Source organism: Neofelis nebulosa, chromosome 18 (genome assembly GCF_028018385.1).
Source record: "Neofelis nebulosa isolate mNeoNeb1 chromosome 18, mNeoNeb1.pri, whole genome shotgun sequence".
NCBI classification, from domain to species: domain Eukaryota; kingdom Metazoa; phylum Chordata; class Mammalia; order Carnivora; family Felidae; genus Neofelis; species Neofelis nebulosa.
In genome coordinates, this window is record NC_080799.1 from 974460 (window position 1) to 991678 (window position 17219).

Consider the following 17219-nt stretch of genomic DNA (forward strand, 5'->3'; position numbering starts at 1 on the left):
CCCAGGTGTACCCAGAGTCGCCTCCGGTCAGAGTGTGTGTTCCCCAAGGGGGTAGCCGCTCCTCTGATTTCACGGCCTCCGGTCCGTTTTGCCTGTTCCTGAAGGTCCTGAGAATACAGTGTATCCTTTCGCGTCTGGATGTTTTCCCTGAATTCACACTGCTGCGTTTGTCGTCGTCATTCACACTGCTGCGTTCGTCGTCGTCACATTCTCTTCATTGCTGCGTAGTGTTCCGTACCTGCCCCACTATTGTCACCAGCTTAGGGCCTAAGTGCCCATCTCCGGAACCTTCTCCTGTCCCCCACCCATTGTGGACAGAGCTGCAAGTGAGTCCTGGAAAGGCGAGCACAAGCCTCCCCTCCCTCCCGTTTCCCGTTGTCAAGGAGGGGTGGCCCGGAATGGACCCCGGAAAGCTGTTACGAGCTCGGCATAGGTGAGTTGGAATTGGCTGCCGTCCCACGAAGGTGGATAAGGACGTAAAGCCATCACATGACACCCGTGTGTGTGCAAGGTGTCCTCACTCTGCGTGTCACCCTGAGGGAGCCAGGGGACAGCAGCATCTCAGCAGCAGTGGGCACGCCTGGCGCCCACCACACTCTCCAGAAAGGACGCGGCTTGGCCGAGGTCCCAGGCTGGGGCAGGCAAAGAGGATCCGGAACGGCTCGAGGGGGTGTGCGCTGGTCCAACAGGGGCAGTTGGAACTCGGGCTACATAATGAGGTAGTGACCCGTGGGAAGAATAGCCACCATGGGTCCGTGGCGATGCAGACAGATAACACACATGTAGGGAGGAGGGAAAGACGGGATTTTCAAGCCACCATTTGTGACATCACAGCAGTTATCGGTCCGGGCAAGAATCAATGGTGGATGTTAGAAGCGTGGTTTTACAAAGTATCTCCCCGTCGGGTCAGAGAGCACACAGGGAGAGTGGGTTCGAAACCCACGGGAAAGCGGCAGGCACCACGAGAGCCAAGCTGGCCATGGTGAGCCTCCACCCTGACCCCAGGTGTCCCGAGGGCAGAGCACCACCCCGCGATGTTCCTTCCCAAAACGCACACCCACGGTGTAATCGTGAGGACACGTCCGCCGAACCGAAGGGAGGGACGCCCTGCCAAATGACGGGCCTGTCACCTTCACAAGTGGCGAAGCGGTGGGAGTCGGGGGGACGCCCGGCAACGTCGCGTCCTGACGGCCAGATGTAGTCCGTGATCCTGTGTGACTGGGCCCTTCGCCGTGAAGAGCGTCCTCGAGCCAGTTGGTCACAGTTGGAAGGAAACTTCTAGTCCAGGGCACGTGGGGCTCCTTGTAGAATTCTTGTAATTTCCCTCTGAGTTCGAAATTCTTCCACAATAAAGAGTTAAAAACGAAAAGCTACAGCAGCCAGGATGCTCCCTGGAAGAGCCAGACACAAAAGGCCGCCTGTGGTAGGATTCTGTGTGTACGAAACGTCCAGCCCAGGCCAAGTGCACAGAGGCAGGAAGCAGGCTGGTGGCTGCGGGGGTGGAGGGGGGGGGAAATGGGGAGTGACCGCCAGTGAGTGCTGGGCCTCCTTCCGGGGTGATGAAAAGGTTTTGAACTAGATGGTGGGGGGTGGATACACGACGCTGCGACTGTATAAAGTGCCACCGCAGTGCCCACTTGAAAGTAGTGAGTCTTACGTTCCACGAATTAAAATCAGAGGCCTCATCCTGCTGCTCCCAGTTTAAAGTTTTCCGGACCCTCAGGGCTGCTCAGTCCCACCGACCCCTCCTCCTCCCACCTCTCCCCGCCAGCCTCTTGAGGACACCAAGCCATTTTTGTACCCCCGGGCCTTTGCACGTGCCCTACCCGGCATCCCCAGAGCTTCCAACCCCTTCAGATCTCAGCTTCGGTGCTTCTCCGCCAATGCCTCTCCCACTTCCCAGTCTGCCCCGACACGAGTAATTTGCCGTGGACCCTCGTTCCGTCTTTAGACCGTGTCATGCTCACGTGGGACCCCAGACGGTAGAGGCGCTCCATGGATGTTAGTGCGGTGACACCCGAGAGGAGAGGAAATGGTGGGTGGAAGGACAGGACTCTCACCCAAGCCTGGTCCCACCCCCACCCCTGGGAGAAGCCACAGGTGGGGACGACAGGAGCGCTGGGTCAGCAGGGTGTCCCTGATGCCTAGGGTCTGGGGCCACAGGGTTCCGGAGCCGTGGGGTCCGCTGGAAAGTGACGCTGCCTCCTGTGCTCTGGGCCGAGGGTGGCCCGAGCAGCCGCCCCTCCCAGGCCAGGGGGGACAGGTACTGCGGCCCCTGGTGGGGAAGGGGCAACACTCAGTGCCTACCGTGCTCCTTGGGGGCCCCCAGCCTCAGCCTGCTGACTCGGTCTGCAACCCTGGAGGAATGAACATCAAGTTCCGGAATCTCCCAGAAGACGGAGAAGGGAGGGGTGGTGGGGCTGTCCCGCCTGACGCTCACAGGGGTCAGAGGTAGAAATGGTACCAAGGGGACAGTCTAGAGCCGCCCGGTACGGCGGTACAGTGGCCACCTGTGGTCATGGTGCCCCAAAAGCATCAAGTGCTCCCACCACTTAGTGTGAGAAAGGGTGTATCTGATCATCAACATTTTTACATCGGTTACGTGCTTGGAATTATTGTATTTTTTGTGTATTAAGTTAAATAAGATATATTATTTGAATTGATTTCACTAGTCTCCCTACCTTTCTGTCGTGACTGCTGGAAAGTCAGCAGTCCCTTTCGTGTCTGGGGGACACTGATCCGGAAGGTACAGAAGAGACTCGGGAACACAGCTTAGACCCCTGCCTCACACCCACTGAAGTTGGGTGTTGTTTGTGTGTCTGTTTAAAGTTAAAAGTCACCGTTTAAGGGGGCACCTGGGGGGGCTCAGTCGGTTGAGCGTCCGACTTCGGCTCAGGTCGCGATCTCACGGTCCGTGGGTTCGAGCCCCGCGTCGGGCTCTGTGCTGACGGCTCGGAGCCTGGAGCCTGCTTTCAGAATCCGTGTCTCCTCCTCTCTCTGCCCCTTCTCTGCTCATGTTCTGTCTTCATCTCTTTCTCTCTCTCTCTCTCTGTGTCTCAAAAATAAACATTAAAAAAAAAGTCACCACTTAAGCCATTTTCAAGCGTGGGATTCGGTGGAATTCAGTATTCACAAAGTTGTACAAGCACGTGTGTCTGGTTCCAGGTTGTCTTCTCCCCCGGAAGGAAACCCTGTCCCCGTTAGCGCCCCTCCTGTGCCCGCCGTCCACATCCCGCCCCCGCGGTCCGCCTGTGCCCGGCGCGCGCACCCGGCCATACTCTCAGTCTTTCCTGGCTCGGTGTGATGCTTCCAGGCCTCGTCTAGGCCGCGTGATAGTCCGCCGTGTGTACGTTCGCCCGTCCAACACGGACGTCCGGGCCGCACCCGCCAGACTCTGGCCGTTGTTCTTAGAGCTGCTGTGAACATCCATCCGGTGGGGTTTGGTCCGAATACCCGGTTTCAGTTATTGGACCCGAATTTTAAACATAAAAAGTATAATTATGAAACAGGAAACCGGGGTCCTGCCTGCAGCGCTTCACGTACCTGAGGCCTCGCCCGGCCACCTGCCCCTCGCCCGCGCACTGACAAGCCGCCGCCCGTCCTACCCTCCCGGGGGCTGCCTCGGGCCGAAGGCCGTAAGGAGGGATGGGTCGGGGCCACGGGGCCACGGGGCCACGTCACACAGGACTCCTCTGTCCGTGAGGGACTTGGGTCTTGCCCCGAATGCAGCGAGGGGCCTCCCGCGCAGGCTGGGCTCTGAGACCCTGGGCCTGGGAAACCTGGCACGTTGTCTGGGCTGGCCGTGGCACGGGGAGTGGGATGGGAGCGCCCTGCGGCTCCCTCTGAGGGTCTGGAGCAGCAGCCTCTTGTCGGAGCTGATGCCGTCATCCTGAGCTCAGCCCGGCGGGGCAGGGCTGGGCGAGGGGTCGCCGGGGTTCGGCCTCGGAGCTCGGAGCTGTGGCACATCTCCTCTGGGCAGCCTGGAGGCCGCCAGCGGTGGGGTGGGAGCCGGGGGCTGTCTCTGCTGCCCTCTGATCTCACCTGCACACCTGATGTTTGTGGGGGACCTGGGGGGTCCCACCACTGCAGCCTCAGGCAGCCTCGGGGTGGTGGGGGGGCTCTGCCAGGGTGTTAAGAGTGGAGCCAGCACCTGCACGGGCCTGGCACGGTCTCCCTGCCTGCTCAGAGGGGCATCCATGCCTCAGGGCAGAGGGTCCCTGGGCTGAGGTGCAGGGCCTGGGGCCGGGTCCCTCCCTGCTTCAGGCCTCCATGCTTCTGGTCACCAAAGGACTGTGGCCGGGAAGGGTCCTGCGGCAGCCCAGGCTCCCTGCAGGCAGAGAACCAACGAGGACCCCTCTGATGAGCAAGAAAGCCGGTGGGTCTGGCCGTGCGTCCGCCAAGCCCCAAGCTACCCTGGGGAGGGGGTTTCAGACGCCTCCCAGACTCTGTCCCCCCTCCGACCCCCAGGAGCCTCTTCCTCTCTTGGCATCAGACCGCCAAGCAAGCTGAGACCGCGTGTCATGAGGATGTGGGGCAGGGGCACAGCCCGGGAGAGGCCTTGTGGGAGGGTCTCAACGATGGTGGTCCAGGTGAAATGTGGCGCAGAAGCTCCGAGGCCGGGGTGTCTGGGGGCGGTGTGACCCAGGGTGGCGGTGCGTCTGACATGGCTGAGGAGCCGGGGGCCCTCTGTGGAGCTCTGGGGTCCCCCCCGGGTGTGGCCGTAGCTCTGTGGGGTGGGGGAGGGCACTTGCTCTGGGGCCCTGGGGAGGTGCTGAAGGCCGGACAGGGAGGCCGCGGGGTGTGGGTGTGTCCGGGCGTGATCGCCTCCGTGGACCATCCAGCACAACCCCTCCCCCCCCCCCCCCCCCCCCGCGCCCCGCGGTGGGGTGGACACTTGTTTACATGCTGCCGAGAGGCCCAGATGGAAATTTATGGTGTCGGGCGAGAGGCCCCCTTGCCCAGGGTTCCGGCCCATCGAGGGAAGCGCAGAAGCTCTTAACAAATCGATGAGCCGCATTTACTCCATAAACCACGAGCCCCGGCCCCCACCTGCCCCCCAGCGCCTCTCAGGCTTCGGGAGGGTGGGGTCCCGCAACAGCCTCCAGGGGAAGCGGGGGTGGGGAGGGTGGAGGGGGTTGGGGAGTGTCCTGTGCCCCCCTCTGGAGAGGGACGGGGTGTCTGGGGTGGACATGGGGGCGGCCAGCCCGCGGCTTGAGGCTCACCTCTCCCCTTGCAGGTGGGGCATCTCTGGCGCCTCCACCCTCTCCGCCTCCCACCCCGATGCTACCCCACATCCCACATCCCTCCCCAGACCCCTCTCTGACCCTAGCTCAGCTGACGGGCTTCCCCACAGCCAGACGCCAGCCTTCCCCGTCGCCCCCACTCGACCTCCGACCCCCGGAAAGGCCCCGGCGCATGTATGGGATGCCCAGGTGGGGGTGGGGGTGGGTTCCTACCGTGGGCCTGGCACGGTCCCGAGCATCCAGTATCGGGGACACAGCAGTGCATGGTCCCGACCCCATGGGGAGACACATGCATGGGGATTCGGTGTGTAGTGGGGGAGTGGTGCCCAGAGGTGGGGGCACATGACTGGGGGGGGTGGTTCTCGGGAGATGAGCAGAGAGAGACAGCATCTGGGGAGGGTGGCTCAGGCAACGAGAGCGGTATGTGCAAAGGCCCGGGTAAGGAGGAACTGGGTGTTCTCGGGATCAGAGAGGGGCTGGGGTGGAGTGGGACCTAGGGAGAGGGAGGTGAATGGAGGCAGACAGAGACAGAGAGAGACACAGAGAGATGCAGAGAGACAGAGACAGAGATGGAGACAGAGATGGACAGAGACAGACAGATGGAGAGAGGCAGAGACAGAGAGAGAGACAGGGGTTATAGTGAGTGGCCACCTAGGCACCTGCAGGTGAAGAGGAAGAATTCTGTACGAGGTGCTGCCCCACGGCTGAGGGGAGACAGTGCTGCCCGGAAGCCGCGTTCGGGCTGTTACCAGGCAAGAAACATGAAAGGAAGCAGGTGACATTAATTTCAGTGCTATATCTGATTTAACTCAGTGCATCAGCAGCATCAGTACGGAGCACAGGTGTGACCCTTGTGTTCTGTCTGTGCTGGCCTGTGATGGCCACGCGTGCCCCTCCTGGGTGGCCGTCCCCCCAGCAGCACGGCTGTGTGGCGGGAGACATTCTACTTTGCTTCAGGATTTAAATCTAAACTTCAAATGTGGAGCAGAATACTGGCCGGGGCACAGCTGGAAGTCCACATGCGGACGGGCCACGTGTGGCTGGGGACGCTGGGGCAGCGTCCCCTGGGGAGGCCCTGAGCAGTGCGGGGGGGCGGGGGCGGGGGCGGGGGTGGAGGAGGAGGCGCGGGCAGAGTCCCAGGCTACTGAGAGGAGCGGACGGGGGACTGGTCATCTCGCCCAGCGGGTGGGGGAGCCGCGGGCCGGCCGGCAGGACACAGCACGCATGCGAATCTGCAGCACAGAAGAGCTGAGAGATGACGGAGGGGCCGCTGTGGACCAGGGGCTCTCTCTGAGCGAAGCCCTTCCAGGCTCCGTCCTCTGGGTCGGGGCCGGGGGCCACCCTTGAGCAGGGGGCTTGGTGGCCAGGCCATCTGAGCAACGGCCAGCCTTGTGATGCAGCCTCAGTTTCCTCATCTGCCTAATGGGCGGGAAGGCACATTGGACATCTTGCGAGAAGCCAGAGGACACAGGACGTGCTTGCAGACCGTACAGGGCTGTGCACGTGCGTGGGGCAGAGCCGTGGGTCTGTCCAGAATGAGGCTTGCCCCGTCCGCTTGCTTCCCTTACTGGTGGCAGAGGCGAGGTGGGCTGCCTGCCCAGCTGGCCTCAGGGGATGCCACGTGGCTGGGACGTGGTGCTCAGACTCTGCTTCCCATCTGGTGTGACTTGTCTCTCTCTGGACGCCCCCGTCTCCTGTGATCCCCGCCCCCTGCACGCGAGCGGCTTGCCCAATTTCCAGGCAACCGTGCAGTCAGCCCCGCTTGGACCACCTCGTGGGCCACCGGACCGGCCCCGCTTGGACCTCTGTGGCCATGCCTGCCACCCAGCGGCCCCAGAGGAACCACATAGGGGAGGGTCTCTGTGTACGGGCAGGGTCCCCACCACAGTGCCGGCCTCCCCGCTGCTGAGTGAGGCCTGCCTGGACATCGAGCCTCTCAGACCCACACTGTCCAGACAGAAAGGCAGGTCTGTGCCTTGGGGGGGGCCCTAGGACAGTGGCCCTCACTCTGCAGTGCTCCTGGGGTCCGTGAGCCTTGACATGGGGGCCACGCTGAGTTCTCTGTGCTCCCCCCCGCAACCCCGAGGACCCTGAAAGGGGCTGTCTCTGGGGTGAAGCCATCTGATTCCCAGCAGCCCAAGCCCTGCACTCTTCTTTAGGCAGGTGGGGGCCTGTGCACAGAGACGGGAGGGCTCAGGGTCACCCAGCACGTTGGAGGCCCCTCTTCTCAGCACCGAGCATCCACCGGAGGCCGAGAGGAGTTCCTTCGATGCTCAGTCAACCTGTGAACTAGGACATCTCATCCCCGTTCTACAGATAAGAAAATTGAGGCCCCCAAGGCCAGGCCCCTTTCCAGGCCCTGCGTTCCTCCCTCTCCAGCGCCCCCTGCCCCCCCCACCCCCCCGCCCCCGGCCCCAAATGCCCTGGAGCAGCTAGCGGTCTGGCAGCCTCCGCCTGCCCGCCAGGCTCTCGACAAGGAGCCTGGGTGCCTAGAAACCAGAGAAGCCAGACGGCTTGTCCACTGTTGCCCTGGAGATGCCAGGGGAAGCCTGGCTCCTTGTCTGCCTGCCAGGGACGCACAGCCAGCCTGTCGTGGCTCCGCAAGTAAATAGGGCAGTTGTGGTGCCGGCTCCACGGACCCCATCCCGGACCATGGGGCCCGTGTGCATGGCCCCGAGACCGGGTGTCCTCCCGCCCTCCCTGCGCCTCTGTGCCCCTGAGCTGAGGCGAGACCCTCCTGCCCCTGCAGGCCTCAGAGGAGCTACAGGATGCCCACACCCACCTGGGCAGAGGGGGCAGAGGGCTCGTCTCTGGTGGGTCGGGGCAGGGCCTGTGGCAGCCCCAGCAGCTTCCTCCTCAGAGGTGCACCCTCTGCACCCAACGGTGGTGTTCTGGCCAGGTATTAGCCATGCCCACGCTCCTGAGACACGCCGCGAGCAGGCTGGCGGGGAGCAGGGTGAGGCCCAGGACACAGCTCCGTCAGCGCCCGTCTCCATCTAATTAGCCCTCATGTTGCCTCACTTGTCCCTAATGCTGCACAGTCCTCTGCCCGGGGTCGTCAGGCCCTTCCTGGCCCCGTCTCTGCCGGCTCCTTCCACCCTCCAAACGCAGAAATGACTTTCCCTATCAAAATGTGCAATAAAAGCAGCGAGGCCCATTTCTTTTTTCTATTTTGAATTCTGTTAACTGACAATTTAACCTAAAATCCTCTGTATTTCCAGCTTGTACAGCTGTAAATAGAGACTGACAGTTTATTTTCACGTCCCGGCTTGAGGGGGGTGGCGGGGGGGAACCCATTTGAAATAAATACTTGCGGGTCTCTGACAGACTCCAGACGGGCCGTCGACGCCGGCTGGCAATCTCTGGGACCTGTCACACTCTGTGATCCGTCTTTTTACAAACACAAACGCTGCTGATTTCTTATCAAATGTAAAACCAGCCCGGCTCTTTCTTAAATGGTTACCACGAGCATGAAATTGACATTGTGAATCACATGTGACACTGGCTTGTCTGCGCTGTAATTGATCGGTGCTTAGGAGCAGGCGCGGGGCTGCCCCGCGCCCCCTCCCGCCGGCCGCGCCCCGGCCCCCGGCCCCAGCAGTCCTTGTCAATGGGAGAAAACTCTGAGAAAACGCCGGACACCTGTACGTTCGTTGTGGCTCCCCCCGCACCCCCCCCCCGCCGCGATCCTCCGAGGTGTCAATTCCAATTTCCACGGCTTCGTCATTACGCACATCAAACGGCTGTAATTGGCTGCTACAGAAATTTATCCTCCAAAAGGAGAGGGTGGGGGCGGCAGAGGAGGGAGCCACGGAGGACGAGACGGTGGCGGTAATGAGATTTTGGAAGCCGCAGTGCCACCCCTGAGGTTGGCAGGAAGGAGAGCAGAGGCTGGCGCGTGTGGGAGCGCCTTCGCGCTGGCTAACAAAATGCCGTTTGAAAACAAGTCTGGCGGGGTGTGGGTGTCGCACAACAAGCCGCAAACACACAGCACAGGTCCCGGAACAGCCGGCCGCCTTTCACCGCCACGTCGTCGTCACGGTTACCGCGGGCGAGGCTGGCAGGCCCCCTCCCCCCACCTTACAGTTCGCACAGCTGGAGGTGCCTGTCCGCATCACACCAGCCAGACACTCGGGCGTGACTGCTGTTTAACAGGCAGGGAAACTGAGGCCACACGGAAAGCGGTGGGGGCTGCCCAGGGTCCCAAAGCCAGAGTGCTGGGGCTCCTCCTTCAGGACTTTGCCTCCAAAGCGGAGGCCCCTTTGCCCTGCGTGGCCACCACCGTGCCTCACCGTGCCTCTGCATCTCTGTGCCAGCCTCCCTCGCCCTGGGGGCTGCCCACCCCTTTGTCCGGCGGGGACCTCCTGCGCTTGGGCTGGCCCTGAAATCTGAATTGTTTTCTCAGACCATGGATTTTCCCTGGGCCACCTGGGGAGTGAGCAAGTCTGTGAAGACAGAGCAGAGGCCCCGCAGTGCCCCCCGCTGCCCCTCCAGGTTCCCTCCCGCGGGGCTGGCTGCTCAGAGTGGGGGGGGGGGGCACCCCCTTCTCACCTGTCCCAGCCCCCGGGGCCGCCCAGCCCCGGCTCAGCCTGTGACCCCAGTGCCCTGCAATTCCCACCTCGGAGCGGCACCCACACTCCCCTCCCCTGGGCCCACGTACCGTCCAGCGGCTCCCTGGGCGAGCATATTTATGTCTCTGTGTTTCCATTTGGATTTTGTGACTGATGAAACCATGATGCTGAATTACACGCGCAGCGATCATGCCTTGCGGCAGGCGGGCGGCAGGCTTCCCAGTGCCGGGCCGCACAGCCAGCCTCCTGCAGCTGGGGAAGCCGGCACCTCGCCAGGGCCCCCGGGCAACCTCCACACGGCAGGAGTCACCGCCCGCTTTGCAGATGGGGAAACTGAGACCACGGAGCAGATGTTCCCTGGTTGGACCTGTGACCTAGATGCTCAGGCTAGCGTCCCCTCCGCGGCATCGCGCGGCCTTCGGGGGCTGCCTGAAGCATCTCAGGATACCCAATTCGTGGAGCAACGCCCGGAAGCTTCTCGGGCCTCCTGAATGCGGAAGCCATGATTCTCCTGAAAGCCTGGCTTATTTTCGTCTCACGAGTGCTACTGTGAATGCACCACAGTGGAGTGTGTTGCTTTTTTTTTTTTTTTTTTTTAAATTTTGCCTTGGCCCCTAGGAAGCTCAGAGCCCTATCGCAGCCTGTTTTCACTGTGGAAAGCTTCTCCATGCTGTCCCTACCTCCAGCTTCCGTCCATATCCACTCACTTGAGTGTCCTGTCTCTCTTACCGAGTGTCACATCCTTTGGGGAGCGAGGGCCCAAAAGTGCAGTGAAGACCGGACCATCCCTGGGGCGCAGCTGTTGGGGAAGATCACCGGGGTGTGTGCCCATCTGCCCCTTCCCACATGGCTGCGTGGGGCCCATCTGGGGGGGTGGCACCCAGGGTGCTTCAGCACGAGGGACGTGTGGTGTTCCTGGTGAGGGGTGGTGCCGGGGACGCTCTTGGAAAGAGCGGCCCAAATGGGGCAGCTCTCAAGGAGACCGCAGTAGAAACTGTGCGGGTGACTGTTGAGTCCAGAGCCAGCAAAGACGTTTCGTTTCTTTTGGCATCTTTGATGGAAAACGGCTTCTTAGGGCACTGTGTCAAGAAGGAGTCTGTGGTCCGGTCTGAGAACTTGTCTGCGACAGGAGGTTGCCCCTGATTTGCCATTTGGGGCTGTCGGGAAGCCCAGGCTTCACCGAAGCTGGGCTTGCTGGCCACCCACCACCGCAGCCACCGTTCTTTCCCTTGACATTTCGAGAACGGTCCTCGAGCACTGCCTGGGCACCGCCCCAGCGCATCCTCCCAGGGCACACAGGAGATGCTGGGCCCGGGGCCTCCCGGGTTTCTTCGGCAGGTCTCAGAAGGGGGGACAGCTGGGGCCGCCTGTCAGGGGCACGCCGGAGCAGTGTGGGCTCTGAGCAGTGTGGCCCCTGCGAGGTCCCCGGGAAAGAAGCGAGGCGGGGGATGGGCGGACGGGGAAGGGTGAGCTGTGGCACGATCCTGGGCAAGCGAGTGGACCTCTCAGAACCTCAGGTACGAATCCTGCGGGCACCCAGGGTCCCAGCCTGCCTCCTTGCCTTCTGGAAAGCCACGTGGAGCCTGGGTGGCGGCTCCTGGGCTCAGGATCCACGGGTAGGGGAGGTCCCCTGCCACGGGTGTTCCCTGCCGGGCAGCTAGGGTGGGGGGACATGCATGTCCTCACCTTACCTGTGGCTCTTTGAACCGCAGCAGCCCCACGGAGAGATTGTCCCCTTCTAGCAGAGTGGAGATGAGGGAAACGCGGTGCTAGCCCGTGAACTTGTGCCACGGAGTTTTCCCTGTCTGCTCGGCTCGATGCTACAAGAGAGGCCGAGGCCAGGCCAGCCCTGGGCAGAGAGGCTCTTAGGGTCTTAACCTCTTCCAGAAGAGTCGCCGCCTGTCCCTAGGGACTCCGAATGGTGGGGAGGAGTGTGGGCCTCGGCAAAGCCGCGCCGAAGAGGGTCGCATCCTTCCTCCGCTGGTGCAGGGACGGCGGTGCTCGCCGATGGGCAGCGGGCACTGGTGCCGGCACACTCGGGAGTGCCCCCTGGAGGTGCCGCTCCTGGGCGGCCATGCTCCTCTCTGGCCCCTTCTCTCCCCTTGCTTTCCCACCCCCAGCAGCATGCCTGAGACCACGAGACCTGGGGTTGGCAGGCACTGCAGAAACATCTCCTACAGCCCCTCCCTCCCCTCCACGGCTGTGGAAACAGAGTCACAGGGAGTCAGGGTCGAGCACGTGACCAGACCCATCTTCCTGGCTCCCTCCCTGCTCTCCCTGCTGTTCCCTCTGCCCGGACGCCCGGATGCCCCGGAGACGTCCAGATGCTCTGCCTGGGGGCGGTGTGCTGCCTCGTGGCCCAGGCCCTGGGACGGTGGGGTCCGCAGACAGGGTCGGGCCAGGCCTCTCCTTGCCCCAACAGAGAGCCACCTTAGGACGGGCAAGGCCAGGCTGGCATCTGTGAGCCAGCGGGGAAGGGAGGGGGAAAAGCCAAAACTTTAAGGTATATGGACTGTGAAATTAAATCGAAATACTCAAATAAGGAATCGCATAACAACATAAGCAAAGATGTTTACCAGGGCTTGAAGTTAAATACAGATTTTTTCATAAACCCAAACACAAAATGCAATAAAGTTCTGTGGAATGTTAAATATAATTTACAGTGGAAAGAGCACCCCTTACCACCATAAACCGTGAGCGCAACGTCCCTGTCAGCGTGCCGGACAGCCGAGTTCTGCTGGCCGCTCTGCTGGCCCCGGCAGGGTGGGTCAGGCGCCGTGGCCGGGCCGCGGTGCGTGTGTCCTGCGGGTGTGCCCACGGTGGAAAGTGTTGCCGGTGGGTCCAGTGGGTCTGGAGCTGGCTGCGGGTGCCAAGTTGGTCCTGCACCCAGACACAGCCGTAAAGCTCAGATTAGGGAGGATCATCTCCAAACACAGAAGCAGCCTTTGAGTAGCCGCCCCGGTGCTGACCAGTTCCTAGCCCCACCTGTCCTTGGCCTTGGGGACCTTCTCACCTAGTATGGCCGGGTGCAACGGTTCCCTACCTGGAGACACCAGCCATGGGCCGGGGGGTGGAGGCCAAGGGACCCAGTGCCCTGTTTCTGCCCCTTCTTCTCCCTCAACCACCCTCACGGGAGTGGGCCTTTGATAGTCATTTACACTGTAGAGAGAATGAGCTCCTTTATTGTGTTCCCTCCGTCTCTGGCTGTGGAATGTGGAGCTGGAATCTTTGTTGACCCTGGAAATCCACTGGCATAGAAAGGGTTGCAGGGGGGAAGAGGGCTTCCCAGGAATCACCTGATTCCCGGTGAGTTCTGGTTAGAATCTGAGTTTCTGGCCTTCCAGGCCTGGGGAGAGTTGATAGCAGTCAGAGTTCTTTTCTGGGGAAATCTTGCCAGTGCAGCAGGCTCACCAACCAGAGCCACACAGCCTGCACTTCAGGTGTGTGTGTGCGTATAGGTGTGTGTGTGTGTGTGTGTGTGTGTGTGTGTGTGTGTATGGGGGCAGGTGTGTGTATGGGAGCAGTTGTGTGTATGTGACGGTGTGGGTGTATGAGGGCAGGTGTGTGTGTGTGTGTGTGTGTGCGTGCAGGTGTGTGTGACACGTATCTGGCTGGTGGGCCGACTGTGTTCTAGAGTCTGCGTGAATGTAAGCACACCTGCGTGTTACTCGGGCGTGGCAGGGGTCGGCGTGCACCCAAGCAGCTGTGGACCCCGCCTCCCTGAACCGAGAGGTGGTTCTGTGCAGGCAGGCAGTCCAGGAGGGTGTGGGCTGGAGGGGGACACTTGCCCCTGGTGCCGTGTACCTGGGGTGCTGCCCCACCCAGGGCTGCCGCAGGCGGGACGGCCGGCCTTGTCTCGGCCCCAGGGAGCTCAGCCTGGCCACGAGCCTGTGCGTCGGGTTTCCGGCCCACTGTGGGAGGGGTGGGGGGGTGGGGAGAGGGAGGTCTCGTAGCACATCTCTCTCCTCTGTGGTGGCCCTGCCCCTGTGGTTCACCGGCCCACCCCGTCCACAGGCCAGCCTCGGCCGAGGACCGTGGGCACGACAGTTGAGGCTGGAGCAGCCGGACGCGCTGCCCTCACCTGCAGGGCCAGGTGGGCCGGGCAGTGGGGAGGCCCAGCAGAGCAGAGGCCCCCGGGGCGGGTCTGTCTGCCTGGGCCCAGGTCCAGCCGGGTGCCCGTTGGGTGGATTCTGAGGAGGCGGCCGGGTCACTGCCCACGGGGCGCTGGCAGAGGGGCACGAGGGTCCCAGGCACGACGGGCTGCCCGCCTCTGACCGGCGCCCTCCGCTCTAAGCCCCCCCCCCCCCCCCCCCCCCAGCAGGAGCAAGCATGTAGGCTCCATCTGCCCAGCTTGTACTGAGTTCCCTGTCACCTGCCAGGCCCCAATCTGGGAATCAGGGCCCCAGGACCAGATGTGGCCCCTGCCCTCCGGGGGCCCCCTTCCTGAGGGTGGAACAGAGGAGACAGTCATGGCCGTGTGGCCAATTGATTTCTGTCCTCATCAGCCCGGCCCTGGGGAGGGGCGGGGCCCAAGATGGGCCAGCTGGGTCCCCAGGCCTCAGGGTTCTCCAGGCAGCCCTGTCAGGGTGGACGGTGTCCAGCCCAGGGCAGCGGCCCCTGCAACGTCCTGCCTCCCACCGTCCCTCCCGGGGCCGTGCCCCTCTGTCTGCCCGCAAGCTGCCCGGTCCTTCTTGAGTTTGCAGGAGGCCGGTGGCCCTTCCCCAGACTCCCAGCCCCCTGATTTACGTGCTGCTGCACGGACTGTTTTCTTTAAAAACAGGATGGATATGAGAAAAACAACAACACTCCAAAACCACACTTAACGTGTGGGTCGGGCTGGCTCGTTAGCACTGAATGATCGAGCCTCAACCACACCACGGGGAAACGAAAATAAACAACACGCACCAAGCACTCAGGACCCCGGCTGCCATCCTTGGGGCGCACGCCCAGCACCGGGTACCAGGGCCCCGGGGACGGGGACCTCTGTCCTCCCGTCGGCCAGGGCAGGAGCGCGCCTCCGCGGGGCGCCTTCGCTGGGTGCCCGTCCCGGGAAAGGTCACTTGGAGGTGGCCCTCCCCAGGGGGACAGGCCTCCCGACCCCTCCCGGGGAGGAAACTCTTTGTGTCCAACCCAAACCCTGCTGTAATTTAAGCTTGCTTCCTCCTGCTCCACCCTCGGTTAAGATGGGGAACAGCTGGTCACCTCTCTTTCTCTAATAAATCCCGTCCGGCCACGCTGCCGGGAGCGCACCCGCTCCGGGCTCTGGGAGTCGGAAGGGGGGCCCCCGAGAGCGGACCTAAGCGGCCCGCCGTCCCCACTCGCCCAGCGCCTTTGTGCGGGCGGTGGGGGTCCGCGGGCTGGCGGGAGGGTCGGGGTCCGGGGGGCGGCACTGTCTCCTTTGTGCAGCCAAGTTCCCGGCGCATTGTGTACGGGGCCGAACTTTAGCTCACAATTTGGGATTAGAGCAAATCCGAGTATTTTTCTGCATGCCTGCCCGCTCCCGGGCGCCCAGGGCCTGCTGGGTAACTGCCTATTATCCGCCGGTTCCACTCCAGTGCCCTCCCCAATAAAACTTTTCATATCCTTATAAACGAACTCGATTGCCGTGTTATAAACATTTACACTGTGCTAACAGATCATCTCCGCACATCAGAATTGGCTAAATTCCCTTTTCCAGATGAATATATTGAAGGAGATTAGAGATATGATAGCTTTTCAGATTGCTGAACCCAGAGAAATTAGTTTAGTGAGCATTTACAGAGGCTAAATTGGAACCATTAAATAGTGGATTAAATTGATGGCAGTTTCATTGTGTGTCCTTCGGTACCGCTGTAAAATCAATTAGCCGTCACCAGCCCATTCTCCATGTCGTGATAGTGTCCTCCTCCCTGGAAGCTGATGTAAAACCTGCCAGAGGCAGGCGAGGGTGTGAAAACACACCTATTAGGTGGTGTGGCAGGAAACAGCGTCGGACCGGGGCTGCCCGGGGAGGACCCCGCCTGCTGCCCCAGCGTCAGCGACTCCCCGGGGCCGCGTGCGCGTGCACGTGCGTGTGCGCGTGTCAAGGGCTGCCCGCAGCTCTCGCACTGGAGGCCGTGGGGACAGGCGAGGGCGGGCCTGATCCCGTCCGCTGCCTCTGAATGACCCCGTAAGCCGGGCCAAAGGTGGCACGTGTCTTCAGGGAAGCAGAGTCACGGAGGCAGCAGGTGTGGAGGATGCAGGAAGGTGGGCTGCCTGGCAGTGGTGTGCAGGTGGCATACGAGTGTGCAATTCTTGCCGCCACAGCCCGGGGCCGGTAGCCCTTACAGAGCCCGGGTCGGAACAGAGTGTCAGGGCTTTGAGCGGGAGGTCCCCCTGAGCCCTCCCTGCGGCCCTGGGAGGCAGTGTCTTGTTCCCATTCCACAGAGGAGGAAACTGAGCCTCAGGGGTCCACAGAATCCAGGGCTGGTGTGAGGCTGCCCTCCAGCCTCGAGTGGCCGCCTTGGGGGAGACCCTTGGGCCATGCTGACTTCTGGGGCTCGGGATCAGGTGAACCTCGGGGCAGAGAAGCCAGGTCCCGGGGATGAGCAGGTGGCTTCACGGCCAGTCGGGGTGCGAGCGTCTTGGGGCGGGAGAGGCCAAGGTGGGGGCGCCCCGGGGTGAGCGCAGGGAACACCCTGCCTTGGGCCGGTGCCCCACTTGCCCCGAGGACTCTAATAGTCAGCACGAGAACTTGGGGTTGGGTGGTTCACCACTGCCTGTGCCGACAGGGAGACTGAGGTGCAAGCACGTGGTGGGTGGCGATGCCTGGCCCCGTCCTCTTTAATGGACCTGGTTTGTGATCAGTCTGATTGGTCTCAACCAGTGGACGCGCGCGCCTTCCAGAAGCCGGGCGACAGGACCGTGTGCGGGCAGAATGGGGTGGGGGTGGCTGGGTCCCTCTCTTCGTGGCACCCAGGATCTGAAGGTGGCCGTCAGTCCCCCTGGGCTCAGCTCAGAGGACACCTTCTCCGGGAAGCCTGCTGTGACTCCTCCGCCCCTCAGTCCGGGCTGCTGGGCTTCCCCCCGTCATGGTGGCCGTAACACTGGGTAGGAAATGCTCTGTGTGCCTCCCCGGTCTGCACCGGCGCCCAGCACAGGGCCAGCCCCCTTGGAGGGTGGGCGTAGCAGTCGACTCTCGCCACCGGGCAGGTCGGCAGGAATAGGAAAGGGAGGTAGGAGTCCAAGGCCAAGAGAGGGAAGGCCTGCCTGGGGGGCGGGGCCGCGGGAGCTGACCAGGACAGCCGTGGCCAGAAGGCACGTGGGGCCTTGGCGGCCACGCAGGAGATACGAGAGCCCCGTGCACACACGTCCTGCATACTACAGTCTGTAAGCGTGACCTTTCTCGTCCCTCCTGTCAGTCTGGGAAGGTCGCCAGCTCCGTTTG